The sequence below is a fragment of the Balaenoptera borealis genome (genome assembly GCF_965194805.1).
Source record: "Balaenoptera borealis genome assembly, chromosome: 2".
Taxonomy (NCBI): Eukaryota; Metazoa; Chordata; class Mammalia; order Artiodactyla; family Balaenopteridae; genus Balaenoptera; species Balaenoptera borealis.
In genome coordinates this window covers 45613934-45628359 of record NC_138867.1, presented here as the reverse complement: position 1 = coordinate 45628359, position 14426 = coordinate 45613934, and the positions used below count along the sequence as shown (strand labels likewise).

Genomic DNA, 14426 nt, shown 5'->3' with positions numbered 1-14426 from the left:
AGAGGAGGGCAGATGGAGGAACAAGGCAGGATGAAGCAAGGCCCAGCTCAGGAGAAACCTCGCCCCCTGAAATCCTTTGAAGAGAAGATGGAAGGAGTCTGGACTTTGCAGCGCGTGGGATACAGCTTGGAGTTCTACATGCTTTGCAATATTAAGGGAGAGAGGGCACCTCAGGTAACAGACTCTGGGGCTGTGCCTGTAAATCAATAATTATGTGACTATTCTGGATCTCTGGTTTACCCCTCCAGGCCCACCCACCCAGGTCCACTCACCATCCTTCTCTCTGCTTCCTTCCTGGGAGGCTGCCCGCTATGGACCACATCCTAGGGCTCTCTTGCCCCCTGGCTTCCAGCTGGATTTGGCCAATGACGAGCACTAGTAGATATTTGGAAGGAGGGAGGAGCGTGAATTGGCTCCTTCCCTGAGGGTTGCTATAGGCTGGCTGCATCGATCTACTGATGGCTGCGGCTCCTGGCAAGCATCCCTCTAATTCCTTTTCCAGGCTCTGGGAACCACTCCCTCCTGTTACCTTTTCAGGCTAGTGGTAGTAACAGAGCCCCCTCTCCATTTCCCTGGGGATGCACTGTCTTTTGTGGTTTCCTTACACCCTGCTTCTTTGTAAAGAGTCTCTGTAATAAACTCTCTTCAGTATAGGGGCTCTAGTTGTCTCTTGCTGAGACCCTGACTAATACAGATGTGAGAGGTATTAAAGAGGGTTGTACAGAGTGTTACAGGTTGGAGGTGGAGGAAGCAACCAACTGCCCAGTGGAAAGGAAGATGGGTAGGCATAGAGGACTTCATGGGTGATGTTTGAGCTGAATCTTGTGGAATAAGATATTTCCCTGGGATTAGGTTAAGCCCCAGCCTGAAAACAGTCTTGCATCCGCCAGGCAGGTGTTGGTGCATACAAATCTTGATGGTTTGCATGGTCTTAAAAGTCAGTGATTATCCAGTGGGCTTGAAAAGCACAGGAAAGCTTAAGCAGTAAAATAGCAATCACCCATATTCCTGTAATCCCTGTTGATAATCTGGCATGCTTTCTTCCAGACTTTTTACAGAGTTGAAATCACACTCTATATACCATCTTGGATCCTGATTTTCTTTGACAATACATAATAAGCAATTTTCCCACAACTGAAAAAAGCTGCAAATATCTGATCAGAGGCTGCTCCTTTTAGAGGTAGCAGAATAACCTTAAAGAACTGAATGCTATTACATCATATAGACGTACTGTGATTTAAAAAAAAAATAATGCTCCATTAATTTTGCATTTTTATATCATTAAAAAAATTTTGCTAAATTTAAAAAATTGTTGCTAAAAAAACCTGACTACAGACATATCTGTACTTCGGGATGGCTGAATTATTGTAGAGTTTTGGTTGGTTGTTTTCTTTTTTATAATATTAAGGAAGATTGAGTTTTCCCTTGGTGGGTGAGGAAAAGAGGAAGCGGTACCCGGGACTCCATTCTGAGGGCAGGCCCAGTAACTTGGCCAGGAAAGGACTATTTACGGATGGACATTAACAGCAGTGATGCCTGAGATAGATTTTATGTTGTGCTATATAATTACTTTCCAAATTTTCTACACCTTCGGTGTTAGTCTCACACAACATGGACTTATGTTGACGGTGACTTGTAGAGAAAAGAGGCAAGAACAGAGAATATGCGAAGGACAAAAGGCTGTAAAGAGTGGACAAGAGGGGCAGAGCTGATTAGGAGGAGCCTGGGCCAGGGATTTGGGGAGTGTGGTGATTGGCAGTTCCCCAGGGGAAGCAACCTGTGGCTGATCTTCTGAAATACTGGGTGGGCACGTCTGCAGTTCCAAGAATTATATCTGGATATCAAAAGGAAGGGCAACCCCAAAGTCTGAAGGACTCAAGTTATATGTCATTCCCATAGGAAGTAATAATGGAAACAAAGGAGGGGATGGATGAGGAGATATTATGAGGGATGGATTTGGTGACATTGTGTGGGAAGGTGCTGGGGGTTAGAACAGGATGAGGGAAGTAATATTTTATCAGAACAGTTGCTACAAAATGATTGAGAAGAGTACATGATAAATTGAACTGGGTTTGGAAAGGGAAAAAGGTAAACTCCGCCTAGAGAGAAGTAAGCTTCCCTTTATAAGGCTGAAATATGGCAAGGTAAGCTATGATCCACCTTATTATTTATAATAGGACCTTATAGGAAAGGGATTAATATTCCAATGGATTTGACCTCCAAAAATAACAGAATTACTTAGGTTTCCCTTTGGGTGTTCATCCCATGATTAGAGTAGTTCAAAACCTGAACTTGGCTGTGCATTTCTTTTTCAGTGAATTTTTTTTCCATTAGAAACCTGAAATAAGTGAATTATTTATTCTCATATTATTATCCAATCCATTTTTCAGCTCACACTCAACCTCTGTTAGACATGAAACTGGGGAATGGCTTAGAAAAAATATCTGGTTAAGACTGTTTTTCACATGACTTTGCCAAAAGGGTTTTCTGCATTCAAACTAGGAGGCTTCCACCCTGAGAACTGCCTTAACGGAACATTCAAATCTGCTTTGCAAGAACTTGGATGTGGAATTCATGATAGTTTCTGAAAATAATTTATAGAGTGGTCTTCTCTTTCTCTGGGAAATGAAAACATAGTGCCTCTTTGGGAAGGGTTTGGAGTATTCCAGGAAAATACAGGAGTAAGGTTTTGATGCAGCTTTTATTATCATATTGATTGAGTAGGCTTTGGTTCAGGAATCTGTTTTAGAAAGAAGCATATAGGATTTTGGCAAGAAGGCTGTTTTAAGAAAAAGTAATCTTTAAAGATCAGAGACCCATTACTTAACCCGTAAGGTAGGTTAAAGGGCCGTTGCTTCTGCTGCATCCATAGAATCTTGTGTTTACATAGTATGAAAAAGAGTACTGACCACCCCTATCCAAAATCAACTAAAGGAAAACATAAAAATACTTCCTTCTGTCCAACAATACGGTATTCTTTTCTCTGAGGTGTCCCTGGGCTGGCAAGCAGGAGTGAGCTCTCAGCATTCTAGAATCTATTTTTTTGTATTGACGTGGTTTTGAACATGGCATTGTTAGGTCTCTAACAATGGGTTCAGGACTCTTCATCTGAGCCTGTCGGTGCTGCCTTCTTTTTTCTTAATATTTTGAATGCAAATATAGAACACACATTTGGATGTTTGTAGATTACATAAATTTGGGAATAAATTCTACTACTATTACATAAATTCTACTAACTGAATCAATATTCCTAAAAGACCTCCACATGTTAGATTGATGGACTGAGACAAAGGGGATAAAGTTTAATAAGAAATGAATATTAGATCTTAGGTTAAAGAAGATCAATTGACTGGAAATGACTGGCTTAACAGAAGTTCATGGGAAAGGGCTCATGAGTTTTATCACTAGAAAATTCAGTGGGAGTCCAGTGTCACATGATGAGCCAGCTCTTAGAGTGCATTCATGGAGGTAGAATTCTTCTATCAAGGATAATCCTATATTTTAACCCTGGTCAAACCTCAGCTGAATTCCGTATCTTTAAAAGGGTCCAAGACAAAAATCGAGCAACTGTATCCTATAGGAGACTGTTGAAGGAATTGCAGGAGCCACAGTTTAGCCCAAAGTGGGAAAGCTCAGGAGGAGGCCTGAATGATTGCTGTGTGGAATTACTTATCTGAAGGGTTTAGGGTTTCCTGGAATTCGAGTGTCTAGCACTGGGACAAGACTGGGATCAATCTCTGGAGATTGCAGGGAAGTCCTTTGGGGATTGATATAAAGAACAGTTCCCTGATGAACAAGATTTGTTCAAAAGTGAAATGCCCTGGCATGGGAGGAGGGGAGTCCCCTGGTCCTGAAGAATGAGGCCAGATATCAACCACCTGGCAAGGAGGTTGTGGGGAGATTGAAGTGTGAAGCTATACTAGATCCCCCTTCAGATTCCATCCATTGCCAAGAAGGCAGTTTGTCTCTGGAGCTGTCCCGTGTCCCCTTTATCCCAGCTGTTATTCTGGGAACGACAGGATCACCTGCATCCCACCACAATATTAATGACTTATAAGGCTTGAGGTCTTGAGAAATTTATACTTCAGTAAATTTCCACCAAACACGCATGCTTCTATTCAAGTAGACTACACTTGCTTTAGCCTAAAAACAAAGGAAATGTCACAAGAATGGGAGATTTTCACGTGCAAAAATAAGCTCCTGGAGGGAGACATTTGGCAGGGGTCAACTTGCACCTCTTAAATGAGAATATATAATCATGTCTCTATATCCTATGAAAGCAGGAAGTCAGGGACGATGCGTCCTCACCCGCCTATTCTGGACAGTGTGCTGGTCTGTTTTCCCAGGGCGACAGCAATCATTACGTAATGGGTAGTGCAGAAATAGAGTATTATTGTCTACCATTCCTTTGCATTGCTGTGGATTAAAAGACCAATAAGAACAGTAGCTGTGATCGTGGTGTTTGATGGGAATTTTTTAGCTACCTTCTTACTCTAGGTCACTTCATCTCCGTCTTGGAAGTGGGCGATAAGGATGGAGTGTTTGAATATGGCTTCAATCATAAATTCTCAGCTCATTCCTCCTCTCTCTTCTCTCTCCCAGCCAGCCAGGAGGGTGGAATAGGGAGGGTGTCTGCCCTGAAAGAAGGCAGGATACCAAATATCTGGGGGCTGAAGAGCCACCATCTCAGGTATGGGAGAAAGGCCTGGAAGGGAGAGGAGAACTGAGGAGTATTCTTCTCTCCCATCCAGGAGGCTCCTAGGGACCCCTTTCTGAACCCAGCAATCCTCCTGCTGGTCTCTTAGCAGAGATGCGCAGGGGCCCTGTGGAGTTCCTGAGGAATCCTGCAGCTGCTGGGGGCTCGTGGAAGATGGGCAGTGTGTCTCCCGGTCCTTGTTAGCCCCACAAATGGCCCATTGAGGGGAGCAGGAGAAGGGAGAGGCATCCAGGGCTGGCCCCGGGGTCCCTCAATGGCGGCACTGTTCAGGCTTGGGTGGAAGCCAGCCCTGACACCATGCTAGTTGTTAAAGCCTCATTCTTCTGAAGGAGGCGGCTGGAAAGGCAGCAGAGCAGCTGAGGCTCCAGAAAAGGTACTTCTCTTGTTCTCCTCAAGGCCGGACTGAAACACGAGAGGAAGCCACTTCCTTTTCAATTATTTTCTGTTGCTCATTACATTTACATCTCAAGCATTTTTCCTCTTCCTTCTTACTCTTGTTTTACTATTCAAGACCCCACACTGAGGGGTTTTTCCCCTTCTCCCCCAAGTCTCAACTGACACTTAGAAATGATGTCAAATTTCTCTGTTCTGTACCCGTCCCCTCGGGCAGCCCATCAGAGAAGCGCCTTGAGAATGGCACCAGTTTGGCTGTTGCTCTTGAGCCCCAGAATAGTTCAAAGTCTCTTTCAAAATGAAGAGTGCGGCTTTGGAGATAGCAAAGTACTGAAGGAAACGTGTTGTTTATCCTACTCACCATCCAGACTCATCTTTTTCATAAAACTACCTCAATTTTCCTTTAAGGGCCACGCCCTGCCACTCTCAGCCCATGGGTGTTGATGGGATTGACTTGACCACGAGGCCCCCTGGTTTCAGGGTGGGCACAGCACCCTGGCCTGCATCTTCTATCCTCCTGGCTTTGGGTGGGGGTAGTTGGGACCCAGACTGGGCCACTTTAGAGCCAATCCTGAGCAGAAAGATTTGGGGGAAGTATTGGGAAAGAGACTCCCCATTTTCACTGAGGTGTTGACTACGTAGACTCTAAGCTGGAAGCTGTGGTGATCACCTTTGCTACCACATGGAAGGGTCACTCTGAGAATATAGGCCACAGAGGAAAACTGGGCCAGAGTGACAGACCCTAGATAACATAGGGTGTAGACTGGATCCAGCTATGCCTGAAACCCACACCCTGAACTTTCAGTTATGCTGGTCAGAACATTCACTTTTATTCCTTTATCTCACTTGAGTTGAGTTTCTGTTAACTAGTTTCTGTTAGTTCAATTCATTTAGTTGAGACTAAAAGAGTCCTAACAGATGCTAACTTTTTCTGCTTCCTATTACCTGCTCAGGCTACCCTTATTCAGTTATTTGCTCCAGTATCTTGCAATTGCCCCAAACTGTACCAGTGCTAAGATGTACTAACATTGTCCAAAATTTCAGCCTAGATTAAAACAGAAAGACTCATTTACTTAGTTCTTCTCTGATTAGATGGGATAATAGGTACCACTGGAATCCCCACCTGGGTCTTGGGTCTATGGTAAGAACCCCAGCTTTGCCCATTCATTCAGCAGTCATTAATTCTGTCACTGCCACATGCCAAAGAATTGCCTTCAACAGCTCACAGTCAAGTAGAGATACTGGTGGTATGAGTGCAAAGAAGTAGAGCAGGCTTCTTGATGAGAATCTACATCCGCTTCCATGGGGGACCTAAGGAGGGAGTGGCCAGTTCTTATCTTAGTAAGACGAAGAAAGGCTTCAAGGAAGAGGCAATGCTTGAGGTGTATCTTCAAAGATGAATAGAGATTTTTTTTCAGCTTAAAAAAAAAGTATGGGGGAGGAAGACCAATCCGGTCCAAAAGAGAAATGTCAAGTGTAAACTGTTGTTTGACTTAAAAATCTACCACCTGCAGGCTAGAGAAGGCAGTTCAGTCTTCCTTGTTCAGCACATGTCTGACTGCTGTATTATGCTGTGTAGAACACAGAAATCTATGGCCACACTCATCCCCTCCTTCCTCCCTTTCCAAAATTCAGAAAATGTGTGTAAAGTTCTCTTGCTGGTGAGCAAGGCCATAGAGATGTTAGAGTCAGCTGTGGTGGGTAAACCCAGCATCCCATGTCTAGTCTCCAGCTTTGTGGGTGTGAGTCAGTTGTGAGCAGATAGCAGTGTCAGTAGCAGCAGCATCTGCCCTACTTCCAGATAAGAGTTAAAACTGTATAACCTTGAAATAAATGGTCCAATGGTGGTTCCTTGACTTTCTTGTCAGCCCTTCCAATAGTTTTGTAAGCACTCCATTCCCTACGCTAAATCCCTTTCAGTTGGAAATACCTTGAGTGGGTTCTGTTGTCTGCACTGAACTCTGACTTATACGAATTCCCACTGTAAGGTCTGGAAGGGCCAAGACCTGCTCTTCTTGTTCTCCAATGCTTCCCTAGTACCAAGCACAAGGGTTGGCAGTAGCAGGTTCTCAGTAAACAGTTTTTGAGTAAGTGAATTAAAAGTTGTAATATGCATATGGATGCACATATGTATATACAAATAGTTAAACAATTCAAAAGATACCATAAGGCTGCACATGGTCAAGAGACACCTTTCTAGCAATGAGCATTATCTTGTCATAGGCTAGTGGTTACTCTGGGCTACAGTGTTCATGGGCGATTTGATGGAGAAGTCTTGATGGAAAGGGACTGGATTCTGAGGGATAAATAGAAATTGGATAGGAAAAAAAAAGAGTGGGACATTTTAGAACCAGCCCTTAGTGCTAATATGACTGTACACCGATGACTATTGTGTACTAGCTACTGAAATGAGGACTAAGTTCCTTTTGAAATGCATATGCACTTAAAAGTGAAGGGAAAAGGTCTTGGCGTGATGTTCTTGGGTTTTGCCAAACCCTAATGTTGTGTTTGGAGCCCTTCTCTGTCCCATAGGCCACAAGAATTCCCCTGTCCCCATCCCATACCCACATCAAGCATGTTTCCGAATCTTCTGGGAAGCCACACATTGAGCAGTCAGATGTCTGATCCTGCTTCAGAACAAGCAAGGCGAGATCTGAGTTCAACCAGCAGAAATTTCCGTTGGGAGCCTTTACCCAGGATGTTGGCTGACAGCCTCTGGTCCCACTGAGTTCCAGAAGGGGGTGAAAGGTTTGGTGGACAAATATCTCTTCATTATACAGTGATTACAAGGGAAGTGATATGACTGAGGACTTCTCTACTTGCCAGTCAAGCTAGTCGGTGTCACCAGAAGGTCACAAAACGTATGAGCTCTTCTTTACATGGGAGCCAACACAACCAATGCAAGTTTCTCATTCCATGGTTTAGCTATAACAATAAATCATTATTGCCTTTTAAAAACTGAATATAAGGAAACTCTGGAATTGTGTTAAATAAACAAACAAGGGTTTACCATAATTTGTAGCCCTGACATCAGATCAACTGGGAATAATCAAATTAATCAGAGATGCAGCCTTGTTATAAAAGTGTAAAAGAGATAGCAAATGTCTACAGAAGCTTTGCAAGGCTGCAAAATCGTTTCTTACACCACATTCAGGTTAATAAAAGGGGTGGATGAGTGAGGCAAAAGCTGTATGGCTTCTACACATCTTGTAAGAAGGCACCTGAACACCCGAGAAGTTGAATAGCTGAGGGCCGGGCTGTTCCTCTGGACCCTCAGGCTTCATTTGATTGATGTGAGTCCTTTCTCTCCTGTGTTTAAATGAAGTCAAGTTTGGTACTAAGAGTCTCAAATTAGGAAACTCCTAATTATAGGGGAGAAATGTGGGAATCTACAGCTGCCATATTTGGTATGCTCTAAGACTTTATTCCTTTGTTGTTTAACCTAACCCTCCATTCTATTGATTACATTTCTTAATCTCTCTAAACTTCACTTTCCTCATCTGTACAGTCCTTGTTGTGAGGGTTAAATGAGAAAAATGCATGTATATTTCTTAGCCCAGAGCCTGACATGGAGTAGATCCTCAGTAAGCATCAGCCACATTCACTGTTATTATCACGCTATAGGCCATTAGTTCAAAGAATTGTGGACAAGTGAATTGCTGAACCTTGATAGATTAGAGGTGTCATAAATCTTGACATGGTTCCTGGTCTCTGTCCTTGGCTTGTTGTGTAACTTCAGTCACTTGCTAAGTCCAGGGGTAAGGAGAGACGGGACTTGGCGTGATAAGGACTTGGAGGGGGTGTGGTTGACCAGAAGCTCCACAGGATGTAGGTAGGTTGATCACCTGATTGACTCAGTCTGAGGCTGTGTAGGGTTTGTAGGATGCATAATAGGGAGGTGGTGGCTGGACTCACACTTGAACACCAGGCTTTGAGAAGAATAGGGACAAATTAGAGGATGTTTGGGATGATGATTGTTCTCTGAACCACATCTCCTGAGGTCCAGTGAAGGGGATGGAGAGAGAGATTTAGGGAAGTGCAGGAGAGGGTAACAGACTCAAGCTTCCAGTAACTTGAAGGTTGTTCCAGGGTAAAAGCTAAGACTGCTGGGTGGAAGTTCTGGGGAGATATTTTCAGCTTTATCATTGGTTAGGATGAGAGTGGTAGAACCTTCTAGAAATTAGTAGTGGAACGCTCTACCTTCCAATGCAAAGTCCCTAAAACCATTAAAGCTGGGCAGGTTGGTTATCAGGGAAGCTGAGGAAAGTTCCTATTTAGGAGCATATGAGAGGGACTCTTAGTATAGTCTTGTGGGTAGAAGTGATGGCCAAGGAAGATTTTCCCCAGGAAAAAGTCCCCAAGAAGGAATAGACATTAGGCAGACAAGGTTGGGGGTATGGATGTGAAGAGGAACAAGGAAAGAGAGAGCATGATGGGTGCTGGGAACTGCAAGTATGGCTGGGCATAGGTGTGATGGGGAGTGATTAGTGTGGAGAACAGATCTTTAAGGGCTTTTTATATTATCTTGAGGAGACAGGACTTTATTGAGGGTATGTGGAGCCACAGAAAGGCTTTAAGCAAGGGAGTGACATGGGCAGATGATGTTGTAGAAAGATTACTCTCACTCCATCAAGAGCCTAAATAAAGGAAGAAGAGAATCAACATTTACTGAGAACCTGCTTCAGATAAATGATATCATCTTCCACTCACAACCACCCTCTGAATGGGTATCATTTTCATTTCACAGTCAAGGACATTAAGGACCAGAGAAGTTAAGTGACTTTCTCAACATTGTCCAGTTATTAAGTGACTAAGCAAAGACTCAAAAGCAATTGGGTCTGATCTTAAAGTCTGTGCTTTGTTTCACTTCAGTAAAAATAAAACAAAACAGAACAAATGCCCTTTTTGAAAATATGACCAAATCTCAAATCCTAGGAGGAATATTACTTGTCTGTTCTATAAGACTGCAGTACACCCAAGGGTGCCTAGCCATGAACAATTCTCCTTTCATGTGACCTGCTGCTATAAGACCCTCTTACTTCTGGCTGGAGATAATTAGACAAGGGCCAAACTGACACTCCTTCCCAGGAATGTGGGATTGGGGTTCTGAGACAGCCAGTTTGTCTTTCTATGTAACTAGATACTTGGTTACTAAGGTGCAGCCATATCCCCCCGTGCAGATGGAGAAGCAGAGAAAACTGACTGCAGAGAGAGAGGAATGCAGATATATAAGCAAAGAGGAGATACAGAGACAGTCCTGCCCAGACTTTCCAATTATTCTTTTATTTATTTATTTAGTTAGTTGTGCTGGGTCTTTAGTTGTGGCAGGTGGGCTCCTTAGTTGCAGCTCACGGGCTCCTTAGTTGTGGCATGTGAACTCTTAGTTGCAGCATGCATGTGGGATCTAGTTCCCTGACCAGGGATTGAACCCGGGCCCCCTGCATTGGGACTGGGGAGTCTTAACCACTGCACCACCAGCAAAGTCTCTCCAGTTCTTCTTATGGTCCATCTGAATTTCCTGAGACCTCCTGTACCCTCATGACAGACTTCTCCTTTTGGTTTAAGCTAGCTGGAGTTAGTTTCTGTTCAGATGGAAAGAAACAGATTCATCAGAGATCCTAAGAGGGGCTGAGAAAGGCAGGCAGTAAGAGAATGTGGACTCCACTCCCCCAGGGGCTGAAAATGGTGGAGAGCCATTTGCATGAGCTATGCCTTCTCATCACACCCCAGAGAGTTACTAACCTCGTGAAATGCCTGGGTTGATCATGAGACCAGAGAAGGGGGTGGGGTCTGAGAACATCCTGGTGTGGAGCTCCATTGAGACATTGCACAGGGCGGCGGTGGGGCACAGGCAAAGAGGAGAATGAGGCACGAAGTCAGGACACTTGTGGGGAGGGGATGCACGTATCTCAAGTCTCGGGAGGAAGGCTTAGGCCAAGGTTAACAAATTCAAGAGAGTAGAGAGGCTTGAGCAGACATCTGGCTTATAATTGAAGTCAGAGGCTTAACTAATATAATATTGCAAAATTCTATTTATTTTATTTTATTTTTAAAGAAGCAATGCATGAAGGTATTCTTGTAGAATTCCAAGTTATAAATATATGTGGAGTAGAAAATGAAAGCCCCTACTCCATCTCCAAATATTTAAGAGTGAAATTCCAGGTGGAACCTGGCCAAGCCCTGAGGAGTCCAGTTGAGGGTGAAAAGTGTCCCAGGTGAGAGATGCGTGCACAGAACTCTCCTTCCTCCCGGTGGTTGCAGGAGCAAAGCCTAGGGTAGGGTTTGCTTTTACTTAGCATCTAACAAGCCTACATTTAGCGTTATCTGTTATCTCATAAAACATTATTGTTTGTTTTTTGAGAGGAAGGTACAGAGATTTCTTATATATCCCCTGTCCCCCCCATATCTGCATAGCCCCCCCCCCCATTATCAACATCCCTCACCAGAGTGGTACATTTGTTACAACAGATGAACCTCCATTGATACATCATAGTCACCCAGAGTCCATGGTTTACATTAAGTTGACTCCTGGTGTTGTAGATTCTGTGGGTTTGTACAAATGTATAAGGATATGTATCCACCATTACAGTATCATACAGAGTAGTTTCACTGCCCTAAAAATCCTCTGTGCCCCACCTATGCATCCCTACCCCCACTTCCAACCCCTAGCACCCACTTATCTTTTTACTGTCTCCATAGTTTTGCCTTTTCCAGAATATCATATAGTTGGAATCATACCCTGGAGCAGGATTCTAAGCCTCCCCGTCTCTTTCCCACAGTGGGTTCAGCCAAGAAAGAGAGACCCGTTGGTGTCAGATCAGTGGGTGCCCGTGCCCATCAACCTCCCTGCTGCTCTGCTCCCAGCCCCACCCAGACCAGCCTCCACCTCAAGGAAGCAGGGTGGAGCTAGTGGCTGGCTGCTTATTCCAAAATCCCACTTTATTGCCCTGTAACCCAGCCTTTCTCAACTCTTTTTGAATGAGTCACTGGGAAAGGGACTCTCAAAAGATTGAATATTTGTCTTTTGTCAACTATTCTGATATGGAGCTTTCTTGTATATCTCTATATCTCTATATCTCTACATGGAAGGTTTTACTCAGTTTGAAGGATTGGCCAATTGGGACTGGTTAGGTGAACCTTGTGTTTGTCTTGGGGAATTCTTGGGCACCAGAAAAGTGTTAGCAACCAGCACAGGAGGTATAGCCAGAGTTTAGTTTATTTATTGATTTTAAAATGAATGTTTTTTTAAAAATACACTTGGTAAAAAATTAAGACAAACAGAAAATTTTTAGACAAAAAATAAAAGCCTCTCTTTCCTCACCCCCAATCCTACTGAATATCTGTGCCCCCCCCACAAATTCACATGTTGAAATCCTAACCCCCAAAGGTGATGGTATTAGGAGGTAGGCTTTGAAAGCTGCTTAGGTCATGAGGGCAGAGCCCTTATATTAGTGCCCTTATAAAACAGAGGCCTCTACCCCTTCCCCTTGCTGTGAGGACACAGAAAGAAGGTGCCAGCTACGAAGCAGGAAGGGGGCTCTCACCAGAAAGCGTCCATGCTGGTGCCTTGATCTTAGACTTCCAGCCTCTAGAACTGTGAGCTCTAAATTTCTGTTGTCTATAAGCCACCAAGTCTGTAGTATTTGCTTATAGCAGCCCAAGCAGACTAAGACATCTACATTTACCAGTGTCTTTAACGTCCTCTCAGAATTTAAAACATCAACGTAATAGCCTATATATGCACATTCTTTTTTGCTTTTAATTGCAAATAAAGTTTCACTGACAAAGTTTCCATCTCTGTACGTGTATCTTTGTGTACTTTTATATCTATAGAATACATCTTTCACAGTACAATTTCTGGGTCAAAGTGTACGCACATTTTAAAAATTTTGCTAGATGCAGCCAAATTTACATATATAAAGCTATTTTTACTGAATAGTCCTATACCAACAGTATGGGACTGCCTGTTTCTCCCCATCCTTACCAACACTGGGGACGACTAAACCTTTAGTATTTTCCAATCTGATAGGGAAAAGCAGTGACTTGTTTTGATTTTTATCTTTTAAATGTTGAGTGATCTTGTCCACTTATTTTATGTCTATTTTTTATGAGCAGAGAGTTAATTTTCTTTGCCCTTTTGTCTTACTGACTTATAAAGACCCTTTGTTTATTAAGAAGCCAGACTTTTGTCAGTCAGATATATGCTAGGACTTTTCTCCAGTTTTTAATTTGTCTTTTGACTTTGTTTATGATGCACACCATATTTGCCATATGAAAGTGCATTGTTTTATTTAATTTTTCGTATAGGCACATTCATCAATCTTTTCTGTTATGATGGCCTGAGTATAATACCCCACGATGGGAGGAAGAACACCAAGAAGGCCTTCAAGGAGAGGGAGAGCTACGGCTCAGCTATCACTTCACTATGATGGCAACATTGTGTCACCTGAGGTTTCTCTAAAATCATAAAAAAGAGCAGGGCAAAAAACTTTTTTTGTCCTGCATTGGGGTGGGGGTGAGGAGATGTTATAGTAAGGGATGGTGAAGCGTTGAGAGGAAGGAACATGCCCAGATGCAGCTTGGCAAGGGAATAGGTGAATAGAAGCTAAGTCGGAAGTGAAGGAGACAGCCTGCTCTCATGCTTCCAAGTTTGAATTTGGGGTGTGAGTGGGTAGGGTGCAGTAAGGAGGTTAATTGCAGGAGTGGGCTGACCACCTCCTTAGGTTCCACTGCCTCTGATAAGTTGACCCTTCCTCTCTGCTCCCTCCATCTCTAGCCCCTTTTCTCTGCAGCTCAACCACAGCCTGGACAATGAAAAAAATCACATCCCATAGAAAACACTCTGCCCTTGACCTGGGGTGAGTCTCGCTCTGAAGACCAGTGACCTTGGGGTCCTTGGGGATGGAAGCTTATGATCCTTGGGAGTGGAGGTTGATATTTCTATGCCTCTTCCACGCTGGTTTTACTGGATGACACTTCTCACTGAAATGCCCAGAAAAGGAAGGAAAATTTGCAAGGTATAGATGCTATGAGAATGAACTATTTGGAGCCCTGGCAAAATCCTGCATTTGACCTTTGTCCTTTCCTATTCAGAAGTTGATTTCCCAGCTTGGGCATCACACTTTGCTTCTGTTTTCTTCCCAGGTATCTGACGCTTGAACATGTTGCATCTCAGGCTCACTTCTACCAGAGGAAAAAGAGAAGGTACATTACAAACCAAGCAGGCTTGCCACTTACTAAGCACTCAAGATTTGGTGTGGCAACAAGCAAATGCTAATGTCTCAATTCAAGGTTTGGGATTGTGTTAATTTGGGGT

At 43.5% G+C, this 14426-nt stretch overlaps 1 protein-coding gene across 1 annotated transcript in view; it reads left to right on the top strand.

Annotated features, from left to right (window-relative positions):
* ANKRD55 (ankyrin repeat domain 55) overlaps positions 1 to 14426 on the top strand; it is a 502662-nt gene that overhangs the window by 19107 nt on the left and 469129 nt on the right. The window contains exon 2 of the mRNA XM_082382340.1: positions 14255 to 14314. The gene's annotated coding sequence lies outside the window, so the exon portion shown is untranslated. The remainder of the gene's footprint in view (positions 1 to 14254; positions 14315 to 14426) is intronic.